At 38.4% G+C, this 18,044-nt stretch overlaps 1 pseudogene; it reads left to right on the plus strand.

Annotated features, from left to right (window-relative positions):
* Positions 1-16,501: 16,501 nt before the first annotated feature.
* On the plus strand, positions 16,502-16,703 carry LOC114043657 (annotated as a pseudogene).
* The last annotated feature ends 1,341 nt before the right edge of the window (positions 16,704-18,044 follow it).

The raw sequence follows: 18,044 nt of genomic DNA on the forward strand, positions 1-18,044 counted from the left end.
CTCAGTTAGAGGAATTATGATTCTTGGGAGTATAAAGCTCCCCACTGACTGTTGTTAACCAAGTAAATTTTTTTCCTGCGAGAAATTAGTGTTTTCAAGTGGTTATTGCCTTGTTTTAACTTGCTGGACACAATTTTAAATAACCCAATAAAGAGGTATAGAATTTTATTCGTTTAAAAAAGCATCTTTTGTACCAAAGCAAAAAATTTTTTTTTCTCCACTCATCTTCATCATCAATTTGGACCTATAGTAGCAACCATCATGAATGGTTACAGAAACTTTAAGTGAGTGCCTTTAGAAAACACGGAAATTTGTGCCTGAGGTGGTAAACTTTTAATTAGGTTAATTGTAGTGCTTACCAATCAGTAATTCTACTATCACTCAGGGCTTTCGTACCTTCTAGGTGACTTCTTTCATTGTGTTTTTTTTAAATGCTGTATTTTTTTTTCAGTGCCATCATTTCAATTTCACTTAGTAAGTGGCAGATTACATTATTCAGTCACACAAGCACAGGAACATAGCAACACTAGGAGATATTTGAACATTTCTTTTACAATCGACTGAATAGATTATGTAAATGAGGTAAGCAACTTTTTGTAGAGATTGTATGTGTGAGATAATGTAATGTTCTTTTCCAGTTTTTGGACTACAGTTGAATATACTTTTTAATTATTTAAAAACATCTTTACAGAATAACATGTGATGGTTTTTTTGTATAATGTATTTGATTTTGTAAATACGTATTTCCTGATGTGATTTTTGTGAGAAATGCTAAATCTTTTAGTATATCATGTCCTCTCAAAATTGGCAGGAGCTAAATAATAGTTTGTGGGCGATTTGTATTGTGTACTGTACAATAACTGGGGAACTTTTATAATTATAAAAATATATATTAACTTTTAGTGTGTTGTTTAAACAAATGACTGGAACATACTAAAGATATTAGTAGGATTTTTCTGAATATTTCAGACTTGAACTCAGGCTAGCTTTCTTGTGTTTTTCAAAACAAAATTGTGTCTTGTCTTTTAAAATCAATAAATTTGTTTCCTTGTTACAAATATATGTGAAATGTCCTTTTTTGGTGTGGTATATTGTTTTAACTTTATAACATTTGATGGTCTAGAAATATAAATGACAATACCAGGTCTCAGGATCATTTATTTAAAGCTAAAAGGAGCTTGAGGGGCCATCAAGCCCAACCCCTTCATTTTATAGATGGGGAAATTGAGGCAGAGACTGGACACAGCTAGTAAGTATCTCAGGTGTGATCTGAAAACAGGTCAGCCTGACTCCAAGTCCAGAACTCTATTTACTATGCCATGTTGCCTCTGTGGTGATTCTATCTGGAAACCAATAGATTAAAAAAAATGAAGTTATAACCATTTTTGGAATCAAACAAAAATTGGAAATATTTGCATCTTCATTCCTTCGATCTGTGAGAGCACCATCCCTCCATTTCTTCAGGAGGTGCTGGAGTGAAAAACAAAATCAGCATCTTATGGCCAGCCTCCTGATAATTAATGAGCATCTCCAAACTTAACAAGGCTTTGGACTACCTGGTTTGCGGACTAGCTGGTCCACACACCAGCCAGTCTGGAAAGATTTTAAGCACTGAGTCCTTCCCACAGACTCCTGCCAGACCTTGAACTTCGCATACACTTTGAGTACCCAGGTTTGCCTCCTCCCTAAGGGAAGGGATCATAAGACTTTGTTTGAGGATTTGCATGTTAACACTACAAAAATAGAAACAAAATTACACACCTTGTAAGGAGCAACTTTTGCCTGACGAGGCCAGGGGCGTGGCTGAATGGAACTTCTTCTGAGACTGTCCCAAAGTTCTGTTGTAAATCCAAATGTTTATAGGTTTGTAATAATACAGTTAAATGTCTCTTCACACTGCCACTTATATGCACTTGGCTTGTTCAGATTGAAATCTTAAATTATAAAAATAATTTGTGAATTCCTTTTTGAGGAACCTTCTTCCAATCTATAAACTTCTTTTCATGTATAGTCTTCCTAATTTTTTTCAAATCATAATTTACAGATTATCAGACTAAATAGAATAGACATCTAAATGTTTTTAAACTCCAAATGGAGTTATTCTTTCCATTCCAAAAGGAAGGTGAGGAGGAAGGAAGTAAGAAAGAAAAGAAGGAAAGGAGGAAGGAGAGGGAGGAAAGAAAAAAAAGGAAAGGGAGAAAAGAAAGGGAGAAAAGGGAGGGGGCAGTAAAGAAAGAGAAGGGGAAGGGAGAGGGAGAAAAGGATGGAAAACCTTTGTAGAAAAGATTTCCAGTTTGGTCCTCATGGAACAAAGCCATTTCTTGAGTCAAATACTGGAGTATTGACTCACAGCAGCACCACACACAACCCAACTCTTAACATAGAAATTTAATTAATGAAAGTTTGAACCATTAAATTCTAAAAGCCTTTAAAGGAGAGGAGTTAAAAAAATTCGACTACTGTCAGAGACATGGTATGAGGCTAGATGAATCATGGATCTGGCCCAGTTGGGCTTTCTTAGGGTAGTCATGGTCAAAGAATGGGATCAGACATTTTAAAGATTATTTTGGCTCCCATTTTCTCCCTGAACTTTTTGGTCTTTCAAACATGACTTGTGACAAATGCTTCTTGTTCTTATCAATGTTTATTCTTTCTCCTCTAGCTCCTTGAATTTTCTTTTTGTCTTGAATTTCTACCAGAACTCAATACTCTAACTTTTTCTGGTACGAAGGAATAAAAATAATTTTCTTTCTAACCTGCTCAGTTCATTCCATTGGTGTTTTTTCCCCTTTATTGTTATCTAAATACTGATGTTTTCTTTTCTTAGGAAAAAAAAACCATGAAGAAAGCAACAGTAGTTTTATAAGTTTCCTCATGGTTATCAAGACATATGATCCCATTGTTCAAGCATACTGTATAACTAATGTGCTTTTCTCATGCATTTTTAATTAGCCAGCCCAGAAAATATATGAGTTTTTTTTTTCAGATATAGACGGGATGTAGCTGCATCTAAGGTCTTTGTCACCATTAGAATATAGCTAAAGATTTAACTCGAGTTTTTTTTTTTTCACACAGCCAAGCAAGGGTCATGAAAGGCGCCTTTAGTAGGGGGTGTGGGGGAGAGAGACAGAAACTTCCTCTACCTAGAGGAATTGGGTCCTTAGATAGCTTCCTCTTTGAACGCTCTTTAGTACTTAGCAATCAAGAATAATGAGTTGTTTCTTCTTGCTTGGCAACCGAGAAATCTGATTCCTAGGGGATGAAAGTGACTGGCAACCTTTCACAGCAAACAGCAGCCTTTGGGGAAGTGGGGTAGAAGATGATTTGAAGTGTTCCCCCTCAAAAAAAACCCCTCCAAGTGCTTTGTGAGTGCTGGAAGGGATCTCAAGAAACATCTAAACTCCTTGATTTTACACAAAAAGAAAGTGAGATCCCATCAAGTGACTTGCCCAAGGTCACAGAGGAAGAAGGATTATTGAACTCTTATAGAAACTGAGATGGAGATAAATGGAGTACAAATCACTTAGACTTATAGTTAAGACCTGTAAGGGACCTTAGATACCACCTTGTCCAACATTCTCATTTTACAGATGAGAAAACTGAGACCCAGTCAATCACATTATTAAGTTCCTATCGTGCTGGACAGTAGGGATACAAAGACAAAACTGAAATGGTCCTTGCCCTCAAAGAGTTTCTATTCCATTGGGAGAGGAGACAACATGCAGTGGATAGAGTGCTGGTCCTGGAGTCAGAAAAATGAGTTCAAATCCAGCCTCAGACACTTACCAGCTGTATGGCCCTTGGGCAAGTCACTTAACATCTGTCTGCCTCAGTTTCTTCATCTGTAAAATGAAAATAATAATAGTAACTTCCAGGGTTGTGAGGATTAAATGAGATAGTAATTATAAAATGCTTAGTTAGCACAGTACCTGGCATATAGTAAACGCTATATAAATTTTTAGCTATTATTAATATATAAGATAAATATAAGGTAACTTCTTAGGGGAAGAATACTTAATAGTTTGATCAACTAGAAAAGTCCTCAAATAGAGGGTAGTGACCTACTCAACATCACACAGTTAGAGCTGGGGACTTTGAATCCCAGTCTTCTGGCTCTCAAATCTAGTGTCTTTGCTGCCAAACAACACTAACTCCTGAGGCACGTCAATGATAACTTTCACATATCACAGTGCTTTTCCCTACAGAGCAATTCAGCATATACATGTTTGAACACCAACCACTTGACTAACTTTCAGTTACCTACAAATCTGTAATTATGAGCTTGCTGAGAAATAGTTTAAAAAGCTAATCTAATAAATATTCTGTGATCCTGCTTCTTCCTTTTCAAGATTATAATGCAGCATATTTTTAGGAACTGTTTCCCTTGCTGAAGAAAGGACAGAGCAATTGAAACTATTCTATAACTCTGCCGAAGTAGCAGAGTCCAAGCTCCACCCCTTTGGCCCTAAGCTATGTATAGACCTAATTATAACAACAACAAAAAATCCCCATTACTGTAAAGATTGAAGGCTGAGTAAATGTTTTTCTCATAACAACCCCCTGAGGGAGGTAGCACAAATATCATCCCCATTTTACAATTGAGGACACTGGGGGATGCAAAAGAGATTTAGCCAATTGCCCAAGATCACACAGCTAGCAAATTCCAGGGTCAAGATTTGAACCCAACTCTCCTGACTCCAAATCCAGCATTCTCCACTAGAGTGTACAGTGGAAAGTGTTGGAAAGGAAGTGGTGTTACCTCCTAACTAGACCTTCCACTAACTGACCTGGTTTCAAAAGGGAAAGAATTTTCTTCATTAAGAAATGTTCTCAACTAATCTGAACCTTCAGATTTTTCTCCCCTGTACTAGGCTTTTTTTGGTGTTGTTGGTGGGGGGAAGGGAAGAAGTCACTCCTTCCCTGTATTCCAGGAATAATTCCTCAGTTATTTCCTGGGCTTAGCCCCATCTCTGACACCTTGGACAGCTCCAGTGTGGACCAGTGACAACTGAATGAGCTTCACTGGAAGATCCCTCAGTCATCCCAGGAAGATCCAGATACTTGCTCTCCTGGACTTGCAAAGGCAGGATAATGAAGTGACCCTTTTTAGAAAGATAAAGTAACAAGCATTCAGAGGCAGGGTCGAAAGAGTTGGGTGTTAAACTGAAGCTCTCCCATTTACTACCTATGCCAGCCTCAGTTTTCATCTCTGTAAAATGAAGGGTATAAACCCTTCTATTATCTATAGATAATCTCTAAGGTCCTTTCCAGATCTAATGTTCTAGAACCTATTTCTGAAAAAAGTCAGAAGCTTTTTGTCTTTAAAGAATTCTTTGTACCCAACCCAGCTCAAATTTTACAAAGATATTAAATTTAGGTATATCTTTAGCAAAATATATATGTCTATACACACAAACACACACACACTATGTGATACTAAGCATTCACAATGGTATTAAGGCTTTGAATAAGAATGACAGCAAGAATCCCACAGCTGGAGGGATTCTAGACTCCAGAGTGCATCTGTTCCAACCCTCTCATTTTACAGAAGAAACACCTGGAGAGGACAACTAACTTGCCCAGGACCGTATGGATAGATAATGGCAGAGCCAGGGCCAGAACACACAGTTATTCAGACTATCTATCCAGAGTCTTTTGCCCAGACCCACCACCCTCTTAATATTCACCAAACACTATACTTCTTCTCTGGAATCTTTGCCCTTTATCTACCTGTCCCCTATGCCTAGAATGCTCTCCACCCTCTCCTCTGCCTCTTGACTTCCCTGGCTTCCTTCAAGACAACTCAAATCTTACCTTTTGCAAGAGGCCTTTCCTAATCTCCCCCTCACCCACTGCTTTTCCTCTAAGATTATCTCTCATTTATACTGTAGGTATCTTGTAAGTACATAGTCATTTGACTATTTTCTCCCCCAGTAGAATATGAGCTTCTTGAGGGCCAAGATCATGTTTTGTATTTGTTTCCATCTCCAGTGTATTTCCCAATGACTTGTACATAGTAAGCACTTAATAAAGCTTGTTGTTGACTGACTATACCATACTGCCTCCCTGACCTCCCACAACTTACTTTAACACATATTTATGTAACACTAAGCAATAGATGGCCCACTTTGGAAAGATGAGATTTGAGACCTAAAGAGACAGAAGAAATAGGGAAGGGATATTGTAACACTGGCTGTTTCTACCTGGAATCTCTACGACCTAGTCCTATCCTCTATTCCTATCTTCTCAGATGTGAAGTTGGCCACATCGTCATACCACCCATCCCTGGACCCTCTCAAATCATATGGTGTGGTTACATGGAAGAAGTACTGGGCTTGGTACTAAGGGACTAGATCTGAAGTTCTGGCTTTGCCACTGGCTGTGTGATTCTGTGCTCTAGGTCTCAGTTTCCCCATTTATAAAATGAAAGGATTGTGCTATATGACCTCTAAGATCTCTTCTAGCTCTAAATCTGTGATTCTATGATCAGATTCTAGCCCATTCAATGTTCCTAAAATAGGCTCAGCACACTTCATTGTATATGTTAATGTCCCCCCCATGGGAATCACATTTTTAAAAGAAAAAATTTTATCAAAAAAATGTGTAGCATATTTATAGTATTATACAGTTATCTTAGTTGTGTAGCCAAATTCATACATGGCCAAATTATTCTTAACACCCTCAATCTTCAGTTCAATATGAGTTTTATTTTAATGTGTTAATATTTTGACTAACTATATGTATTCTCTACAATTTAAAGAAACAATAAAGAATAAAAAATATATATAATATATAAATACTATATATTAGATATAATTTATATATTTATACATATATAATACATGTATATGTATATATAATACATGTATAAAATATAAAAAATCTAAACCATTCTCATTTTAATCAAATAAAGAGGCTAAAATAAAGCGTTTTACTTTTATTACCCCAAAAGGTAATATGTATTTCAATTATAGAATTAGAAATCTGCTGGTGGAGTACCTGAAGGACTGACCTCTGAAAGAGGGATGAGATGGGGCTTGATTGGCCCCAGAGGGCAGAGCTAACTAGGATTAATGAGCGGAAGTGGCAAAGAGGCAGATTTCTGAAGTAAGGAAAAAATCCCTGAACAATTAGAGCTGGCCCAAAGTGGAATAGTCTCCCTTGGGGAGGAGACAGACGAGGGGGAAAGGGAATTCTATATCATCATGTGTCTTCAAGTGGAGGCTTGATGAGTACTTGGGGGAAAAGATTTAAAGGGAATTTCAGTTCAGTTCAAGATTAAACTGAATGACCTCTGAGGTTCTTCTGACTTGGAGATTTATGATCCTGTGGCTCCTTACTGTGTATACTACCCTCTTAGGAGATTTTTTAAAATCCTTCCTTCTGCTGGAGGCTCTTTCTAGTCCCCTTTCCCCCTCCCCCCGGGCAATCTGCTAGTGCCTTCTCTTTTGAAATCACCTTCCATCTGTTCTGCATATATCTTATAAGTACCTAGTTATCTGGGGTGTATGGGGTATTCAGGGAGGACCAGCACCTCTGGTATGAGGTCTTGCCAGACCCTTTTCAAGGCTGCTCATCCACCTTTGGTGTCCATGTTCACAAAACTTTCATCTATGGCTCCAAGAAGCTTTAGCAGGGACAGCAGCTGCACCCTGGTATAAACTGTCTCAGCAGATGGGCTAAGTCAGTTTGAGGGTAACCAACAGGCCTCAAACTCAGTGGTGACTTAGGCAGGGATATTTACTCCCAAGCATGTGAAGACTTCCCCTGGCAGAGTGGGCAAATGAGAATTATTTGTTCCAACAACCATGAAGGCAGCAGAAGCAGGCTCTGTGGAGTACTTAGAGCTTGGTCAGACATCAAAATGTCAAGATTATCCACTGCATCCCAGACCATCATAACTCATCTTGACTTTTGTCCTGCCACTGGACTTTGATGACTCTGGAAGAGAGAGTGAAGCTGACAACTTTGTACAACTCTGCCTCACTTAAATCCAATTCATGTGCAAGTTATCACCCCATGATGCCACTGGTCCTCTTTCAAAACAAAGGAAGAACAACTTAGTTATTTCTATATTGTCTCTTTCATTATAATAGGGCTCCTTAGAGGCAGAGCTCCCTATTTTGGCCTTTCTTTGCATCCCCAGCACTTATAGTACCTTGTAGATAGAAAGTGCTCAATAAATGTTTGTTGACTGATTGGCATTATACAATGTGTCCCAAAGATCTTTGAACACCAAAGGCTGTATGTAGAGTTACCATGATCCCTTCTTCTGGAATTATATGACAGATGATGAATCAATATTCTATTATATTTATATGTATACATATATATATATATATCATTAATAAGGCTATTTATGCATCTACATATCTTTAAATTATTGATATTCAGACAAGTTAATAATAATAAATGTGTTTCCCTAGCACTTTAAGGTTTACAAAGTATTCTCTTCACACCATTCCCCTGAGGTATAGCAAGTAGTGCAAGAATTATTTTCATTTTACAAATGAGGAACTTGAAAAATGAAGAGTTCAAGGAACATGAATTACCTCTCTTCACATAGCTATCAGCTATGAACCAGCTAGCATGGTGGGAAAAAATACTGCCTCTGGAGCTAGAGGACATTGGTTCAAATTTTCCCTCTAACTGTTACTACCTGTGTGACCTTGGACAAGTCATTTAACTTCTTTGGGCTTCAGTTTCCTCATCTATAAAATGGGGGGGCATCAAATCATATGGCCTCTGAGTCCCTTCCAACTCTAAATGTATAATCCTTTGAAGCTGAACTCAGACTCCTGAGTCCAAATCCAAGCCCTATATTCTTTCCACTATAACCCCCACCATCCACCATCACTGCTTAGCAAATGTCTCTTTGTTCTGAACACCAGTGAAACTAGCATAATTCTATGTGCTTTCAGTCTCAAATGACAGCTCCAGTTCAACAATTAACAATTATTAAGCATTCATTATTTACAAAGCACTGTACGTACCACTGGAGAGGATGCAGAACTCCAACAGCAAGCCAATTCAGGAAACACTGATTAATCAGTTGGGCTGCAGAGCACTATGGAGTTTGGGGGTAAAGGCACAATTCAATTCAACAATCCTTAAGCACCACTGTACACTACCCTGTACTTGAAATAGGGGAAACACAAAATTGAGATCAGGTATGGAGCCTGGAACATTCTAACACATAATGACCTTCCCTCTGATCTTTGCTCCATTTACCCTGGCTTCAGGGGCTCTTGAATGAAAAATCTCTTCCCATAGTTTTATTAAAAAAAAAGAAAGGTGGCAGTCAGCCACTATTATGACTAAAATGAGCTAGATCCCCAAAGAATCTGGGCCAAGAAGATTCAGGCCAATTTTAAATAGGTCTTGGAGTCTCTAGGGGAGAATGAAGAATGCAACCAACCAATACATTATTCTACTTATGAGTAACTGAAATATTCCATTAATATCCAGCTGAATATCTTAGTGTGAGATTAAAACCTTTACAAACATTGGGTCCATTTCAGCAATTATTGATAAAGCTTAGGTTCTTGATTTCCTGCAATGCAGAAAGTTGAGGAAATATATGACTCAGTGAGAAAATAAAATAGTTTAGTTACTCTGTTCAGCCACAGGTTGGTCTGAAAGGAATTTTAGGGGTCATCAAGTACAACCAGCTCATTTAACAGAAAAGGGAACTAAGTCCCAGAGACAAGAAATGACTTGCCTAAGGTCACCATCTAGTAGGTGGCAAAACTACCATTTTAACTCAGGTCTTCTTATCCTAAGTGAAGTGCTCTCTATTTTCAACAAGGTTGTTGTTGGTTTCTAATAAGAACTCACATTTATATAGAGCTTTAAGGTTTCCATGTTGCTTAATATATATTAACTCATTTGATCCTCACTATCCTGTGCTTTTGTCAGTCCCATTTTACAGATTAGGTAACTGAGACCAGGAGAGGTTAAGTAAGGGAGGGAGGGAAGGAGAAGAGGGAATAAACATTTATATAACACCCTCTATGTGCCAGGCACTGTACTAAGTGTTTACAAATATTATCTCATTTGATCCTCATAACAAGTCTGTGAGGTAGGTGATATTTTTATTCCCATTTTAGAGTTAGGGAAACTGAAGCATATATAGATTAAGCAACTTGCCCAGGGTTACACAGCCAGTGCATGTCTAAGGCCATATTTGAACTTGGGTCTTCTTGACTTGAGTTTAGCATTTTATCAACTTCACCAACTAGCTAACTCAAGCTTCAGTACATGCAAAACACATTCTCCTGTGAAAATGTATCTTTAGCATCAGTACTTGCAAACAAGAAATATTTAACATGCAAAAACTGAATCTTAATGGAGTTTATTATTTGATTCATGGACAAGAAAGGGATGAAATGAGTAGGCATAGAGAATCTGCCATCTACCCTGGTAGAGCTAGTGCCCATGCAACTGAAAGGCACCTGAGAGGTCCAAGCATGTGATCCACAGGCCACACACAGCCCACTACACTCCCAAGTGTGACCCAAAGCAGATTAAAATTTAATTGTGAAATATTTAACTAGATAAATATAAAACATAGATAATATTACATTTTAAAACTAAGTCAATATTCAGCCTACAAAGATTCTTATGTACTAATTAGTGGCCCCCATTTCTATTTGAGTTTGACCACACTACTCTAATCCAAGCTCATTTTTCAGATGGAGAAACTGAAGCCCAGGGAGAAGTGATTAACCAAAGGTTATGCAGGTATTAAGTCAAAACTCAAACCCAGACCCTCTGATTCTATGGTACTCTACAATGCATCTTTCAAAATGTGCATGCCAGGGAGGAGAGAACATTTAAAACTCAAAATATTTTGGAAGTGAATGTTGAAAACTAAAAATAAATAAATATATTTTTAATTTGCATGCCAGGTAGCATGTAAATTTGATATCAGTGAATCCACACAGGTTGCAATAGGCTCTAATACTAATACTGAGAGAAATGTTAAGCCAAATCTAAAAGCAGTCAGGATATGAGCAATTAAGAATTTAAATAAAAGTTGAAAATATAACCTGAGACTCAATTGTTTCTGGAGTCTGTTGCTCAGTCACTACCACCAGCATAGGTACTACTATTGAGATCGATTTGGGTCCAAAGGGTAATCATTTTCTGTTTCCCTAAACCCACTGATTCACAGTCCCTAGGTGGGAAAGGAACATTGTCCTCTATACCCTTTCCTTATAACCTTGGCTCCATCCAGCTTGATCCTATCCCTTCTCTGGCATTGTCCTCCCTTCTCTTCCCTTCTATTGTGCCATGTGGAACTGCCACTAGATTCTTAACAAATTTCCTTTCATCCTTGGTCTCATCTGTTACCACGCTTCCATCTTCTTGTCCTCAGGAAACCTGATTTTCTCTAGAAGATAACTGGATCCTTGGTATTCATTCCAGTGCTGACTGTTCCCTTATCTCACATCTCCAGATGCAAAGGGCCAGGAGGAAGAAACAATTAGTCCTTTCCCTCCACTTCCACTTCCATACCCTCCCTCTGCCACCATCAATCGGCAACTTCTCCTCTTTTGATATTCATTCCCTACATCTAAATCATCCAGTCTAGATCCTTTTTTTGTTATTATTTACCTGTCCTCAGGCCTTTTCTTCCTTTCTCAATGAGCTCAGTCTCTGGCTCAGAGCTTCTCTCAACGCAGCTTCTGATTTCATATGGGGCTACTTCAATATACACATTATATCACTTAATGTTCATATAGAATAACCACCTCAAATCCTATGAGGTGGACATCCTTTATTAAAAAGAAATAGGGTAGTTCTGGGTCATGTGAGCCATAAGATGGTAGACTAGACCTTTTCTTCAATACTCATAACCTTTCAAACCTCTCCAAAATTATACACCAAAAATAAAGCAATTTCAGCTGATTTCATGGTCTACAGCACCCAGAATCCAAAAGAAAGTCAAAACAAAGCAAAACAAAACAAAACCCAGGAACTAGCATTCACTGACCCTAAGCTCACTCAGCAGTCTTCTCCCACCTCACCCCACACCACCAGCAGCAAAACTGCACTAACAGACCCAAGAGCATGATGCAGTTTTCATCAAAACCCACTCCTACACCCTGGTCCATCATCCCTCTTTTCAGTGCTGTGGAGACCCTTGCTTTAAGCTGCAGAAGTTTGCTGGGGCCTTGACAGCCAGCTCGGCCACAGTGCTTCAGAAGCAAAAGCTTTTGGAGGGCTGCAACGTGGAAGTGCCAGAGCTGCAACACTGTGACCTCCAGGTACCAGGGAAAACAGGCTCTGAACTGCCAGTGTTAAGCCAGAAACATAAGAAACAAAGGGAGTAGGACAGGTCACTAAAAGAGGAGACTGTGCATGGGAGGAGGGGTAACTGTGTAGCACTCCAAGACTGAAATAAGTAGCACAGCATCCATCTGGAGTCAATCCTGACTACCTAAAAATCAGTTGGGGCAGATACCTAGGCTGGCAAACCATGAACTGCCCAGTGTGCGAGGAGATTGAGATGCTTTGAGATCCAGCCCCCAGGAAAACCACAATCAGAGGCAGCAAGTAAATGAAAAGGAAAGCAAGGGGTGGGGGAGAATGAAAGTACCAAAGATTTCAGGAAGAAAGAATCTCAAAGACCTTAAATATAAACAGATATATCAACAAAAAAAAAGCTGCAACAGCAGAAGGAAATATGGTCTCCGGATCCAGTAAATGAGTTCAGGAATCTATGAATAAATACTACAAACTAAAAAGAAATGATCCAATGCTTGATGAGACAGAGGACCCTGAGGAACTTGAGGACAACATGAAAATGCAACATGCTGTTCCTAAGTGGTTAAAAAGAGAAATGAGAATTATGAGAGCAAAATTTATGTCCTGCACAGCAAAAATAATGAGTAGAAGAGAAAAACTTGAATCTGCAATGGCAAGCCTCGTGGGAAAAACACACAAACCAACAAAAGAGAGAACAATAGATTGGGAATGCAAAAACAGAGAAGTGAAGAACAACCTAGAAGAAGAGAAACAGAAAACAATAATATTAAAAGAAAGCTCATGATGCAAGCAAAACATACTGATCTTGAGCACATGATGGGTAGAGACAACCTAAGTATCCTCGATCTCCCAGAAGAACATGACAGGACAAAAAACCTTAACACCATAATGAAAGAAAAGAACTGCCCAGAATTTCTGATTACAGAAACTGAAATTTCAATTAAAAGAATTCACACATAGCTTCCAGGAAAAAATCCAACTCTGTAAAACCCAAGACATATAGCAATTAAATTTAACAATTCAATTCAGAAACAAGTTCTATGAGCCATCAGGAGAAAGACCTTCAAATACAAAGGAAAGAACATTCAAATAATGCAAGATATTCTACACCTACTAGAAAAGGGGGAGGAAATGGAATAATGTGTTCCAAAATGCAGTGGAGCTCAGGATGGAGCCAGGGTGACCTGTCCTACAAATCTGATTTAACCATACAGACAAAAGATGGACATAAAGTAATAAAGAGTTTGAAACAGTTTTAGAAACAAATGAAACAGGGTGGGTAATGATGGGGGAGGGTAGCATTTTATATTAAGAAGATATACTTATGTGAGGAAAAGCAGGAGTCAAATAGGGGAGGCATCTGGGTGACAATAAATGAAGGTGAGAAACAGAAATAACATTGTCATCAGAGTCTATCACAGACAGCCTGGACAGAAGGAGGAAATAGATAACGAATGAGAGAAACATCACAGGCTTGGCACAGGTGCATAATGTTATACCAATTGTACTGTTGGAATATTTCAATTACCAAGACATCTTCTGGAACTCTTTCTCTGCCAAAAAGCAAAGCAACAGATAACATTTTCTGATAATTTCATCCTTCAATGGATATAGGAGCAAACTATGGGAAATTCTGTATTTGGTCTGATTATCCCCAAGAACATGCTAAGAGTGATGAAATTGATTGCTTGGGTAGAAATTATAGAAACATTATGGGGAAATAACCATTCCCTTTAAGAATCTGTGATAAAGGAGAGAAAATCTGATCATAGTCCAATAGGCATCTCAGATTTGGGAAGACAATAATACAATTAGACGAATTCAGAACTACCTGAATTCCCAGACTCAAAGTAGTTGTTAATGGTTCAATGTTAACTTGCCAGATTTCTAGTGAAGTACCCCAGTAATCAGTGATTGACATTTGTATCAATGACTTGGATAGAGTAGGTCAACTAGGATAGGTAATGATATATATATGCACATATATGTGTGTGTGTATGTATATATACACACACACACACTATATGCAACATATACATTATATATCATGTTATATCATGTTATATTATATTATATAACTTGAATCTAAATTATATGAGTATTGGTTAAAGGAACTAGTTATGTTTACCCTAAAAGAAGACTCCAGAGGGGAATGACAAATAGGTTTAAGTATTTGAATAACTATTATGAGGGTGAGGGATTAGGTTTGTCCTGTTTGACCCCCAAGGACAGAAGAGACAGAGTGTTCTTTGAGTGACCATCATGTGCCAATTCTATGTTAAATGCTGAGATAATAACAAGCAAACAGTCCCAGTCCTCAAGGAGCTTGCATTCTAATAGGGGAAGACCCACATAAAAGAGAGCTGGAAAGGTGAGGGTTTGGGGAGGGTGTAAGAGCCAGTCCAAGGACTGAGACAATCTGATGGGGGCAAGGCTATTGGTGAGAAGCTGAAGAAGTTGAAAAGTGAATTGAGCTAGAAGTGAAGAGAACACGGCCCTCTTGAAATGGCAGTTCAAGCAAGGTATTCACCAATCAGAAGAGCAAGAACAAGGTGGCAATATCTCTGGGGGGCAAAGCTTGATATCAGGAAAAACTTTCTAACAATTAGACCTGCCCCATAGTGCAATGAACTGCCTTCAAAGGTAGTGGGGAGCCTCTCATTGGAAGTCTTCAAACAGAAACAGGTCTACCACTTGTCATGTATGGTATAGTAAGAATTCCTGTTACATACTGATTAGACTAGATAGATGCTGAGGTCCCTTTCAACTTTAAATTCAGTTGATCTGTGATTTTCTGGCTCTGTTTCCTCATCTATAAAATGAAAAGTTTGGATTAGATAATCCTTATGGTCCCTTCCAGCTCCAAATCCTATAACCCTATGTTCCTCCCTCCCTCAGTCTCAATATCTGTTAAAAAGGAGTAATACTTGTGAAATGAAGGGTTTTCTCCCCAATATAAAGATATATTGAGAGAGTGGAGGGTGGAGTATATATTCCACTCGTCTGGTAAGAACAGTGGTTAGGTACCCTCCACAGTTGCAGATGATTTAGGAGATTATACTAACTGCAGCAAGCATCTGTCCCACCCTCTCCCCCCTTCCTTCTCAGTCCCTCTAGCTTGCTATAGGTTTTTTCTTAATTTAAAAGAATCATTCCCCAATTGATAAATGGTCAAAGGATATGAACAGGCAGTTCTCAGATGAAGAAATTAAAGCCATCTATAGTCACATGAAAAAATGCTCTAAATCACTATTGATTAGAGAAATGCAAATCAAAACAACTCTGAGGTACCATATCACACCTAACAGATTGGCCAAGATGACAAAACAAGAAAATAATAAATATTGGAGAAGATGTGGGAAAATTGGAACACTAATACATTGTTGGTGGAGTTATGAAATGATCCTACCATTTTGGAGAGCAATTTGAACTACGCCCAAAGGGCTATCAAATTGTGCATACCCTTTGACCCAGCAATAGCACTTTTAGGGTTATATCCCAAAGAGATCATACAAATGGGAAAAGGGCCCACATGTACAAAAATATTCATAGCAGCTCTTTTTGTGGTGGCAAAGAATCAGAAATTGAGAGGATGCCCATCAATTGGGGAATGGCTGAACAAATTGTGGTATATGAATGTAATGGAATACTATTGTGCTATAAGAAATGATGAACAGGCTGATTTCAGAAAAACCTAGAAAGACTTGTATGGTCTGATGCTGAGTGAAGTGAGCAGAACCAAGAGAACTTTGTACACAATAACAGCCATGTTGTACTATGACTAATATTGACAAACTTAACCCTTCCTAGCAATACAAGAATCTAAGACATCTCCAAAAGGCCTCATGATAGAAAATGCTATCCATATCCAAAGAAAGAACTATGGAATTTGAATGCACATCGAAGCATACTATTTGCAATTTTTTTTCTCTTCTGTTGAGTTTTGTTTCCTCTTTCTGGTGGTTCCTCCTATTGGTTCTAATTCTTACTTACAACATCACTAATGTGAAAATATGTTTAATAGGAATGTATACGTATAGCCTATATCAGATTGTGTGCTGTCTTGGGGAGGGTGGTAGGGAGGAAGGAGGAGAAAAATTTAAACTCAAAAGCATATGGAAATGATTGTTGATAAATCGAAATAAATTAATAAAAAAAAGAAAAGAAAACTTCTCTTTAAAAAAAAATTTCGCTCTCGTCTCTCCCATCTTCTGTTGTCACCACCATCATGGACACTGGCCGCATGCAGCCCATCAACCTGGCTCAGGTCACCAAGGTGCTGGGCAGGACCTGTTCTCAGGGCCGGTACACCCAGGTGCACGTGGAGTTCATGGACAACACAGGCCGGTCCATCATCAGCAATGTGAAGGGCCCCATGGGTGAGGGGGACCCTGCTAGAGTCAGAGCACAAGGCCCAGGGGCTGCGGTGAGACTCGACCAGTGGAGGCCCCTAGGCTGCTAGTCATGGAAGGACTGCTAAGGGATGTGTAAAATAAAGAGTTTTGTCTAAAAAAAATTTAAAAGAATCATTGGCAAATAAAATTTCATGAACTTATCACAAACTTTGGCTTTTGTTTTGCCTCCACTTACAGCTTAGTCCAACAGTCTACAAACACAGTTTAGGTATAGTTGGTGTTTCATTTCCCATTAAGATTTTATCTCATTCCCCATTCCGTGGGACCAACAAGGAATTTTTGTTATTCAGTCATTTCAGTTGTGTCTCACTTTCATGACCCCATTTAGAGTTTTCTTGGCAAAGATACTGGAGTGGTTTGCCATTTCCTTCTCGAGTTCATTTTATAGATGAGGAAGCTGAGGCATTAATGTCTCATTTTTCCCACATCCCCTCCAACATTTATCATTTTCCTTTTCTGTCCTATTAGCCAAAGAATGAGGAATTTAAATTACTTGACTGGTGTCAGGCACCTATTAAGTGTCTGAAACCAGATTTGCACTCATGAAAATGCGTCTTCCTGACTTCAGGCCCAGCACTCTATCCATTGCACCACCTAGTTGCCCTGCACAAAGAAACACATTCACATTATAGTTTCCTATGTATACATCATAATAAGATATGAAGGATAACAAAATACAGTATTGAGACTCACTGCTCAGGTAAAAGGGCACCCACGTCTGAGACTCAGAAGCATCTGTCACATTCACATCTGAGTTAATACATTGACATATTGACTCTTCTGATACGAACATACCCCCTCCCCATGCTCAAGTCTTCAACACCACCTATAATTTGCTAGGCCAAATGTTCCTCACTCCACAATCCAAATCTTAGGGAAATTTGGCATTTGCTTCCTTTTATTGTTTTTTAAATTTATTTAGTATTTTATTTTTTCCCAGTTACATGTAAAAACAATTTTAACATATGTTTTTAAAACTTGCAGTTCTAAATTCTCTCCCTTCCTCCCTCCCCACCCCACCCCCATTGAGAAGGCAAACAATTCAATAAAGATTATACATGTAGAGTCATGCAAAACATTTCCAGATTAGTCATGTTGTAAAAGAAAACATAGACCAAAAAAAAAAAAAGAACCTCAAGAAAAATAAAGTAAAAAAGTATGCTTCAATCTGTATTCAGACACCATCAGTCCTTTCTCTGGGGTGAATAGCATTTTTCATTATGAGTGCTGTGGAATTGTCTTAGATCATTGAACTGCTGAGAAGAGCCAAATCATTCACAGCTGATCATCTTGCAATATCGCTGTTACTTTGTACACAGTACATTTCACTTTGCATCAGCTCACGTAAATCTTCCC

This window comes from Vombatus ursinus, unplaced genomic scaffold, assembly GCF_900497805.2.
Source record: "Vombatus ursinus unplaced genomic scaffold, bare-nosed wombat genome assembly UNPS02014770.1, whole genome shotgun sequence".
NCBI lineage: Eukaryota > Metazoa > Chordata > Mammalia > Diprotodontia > Vombatidae > Vombatus > Vombatus ursinus.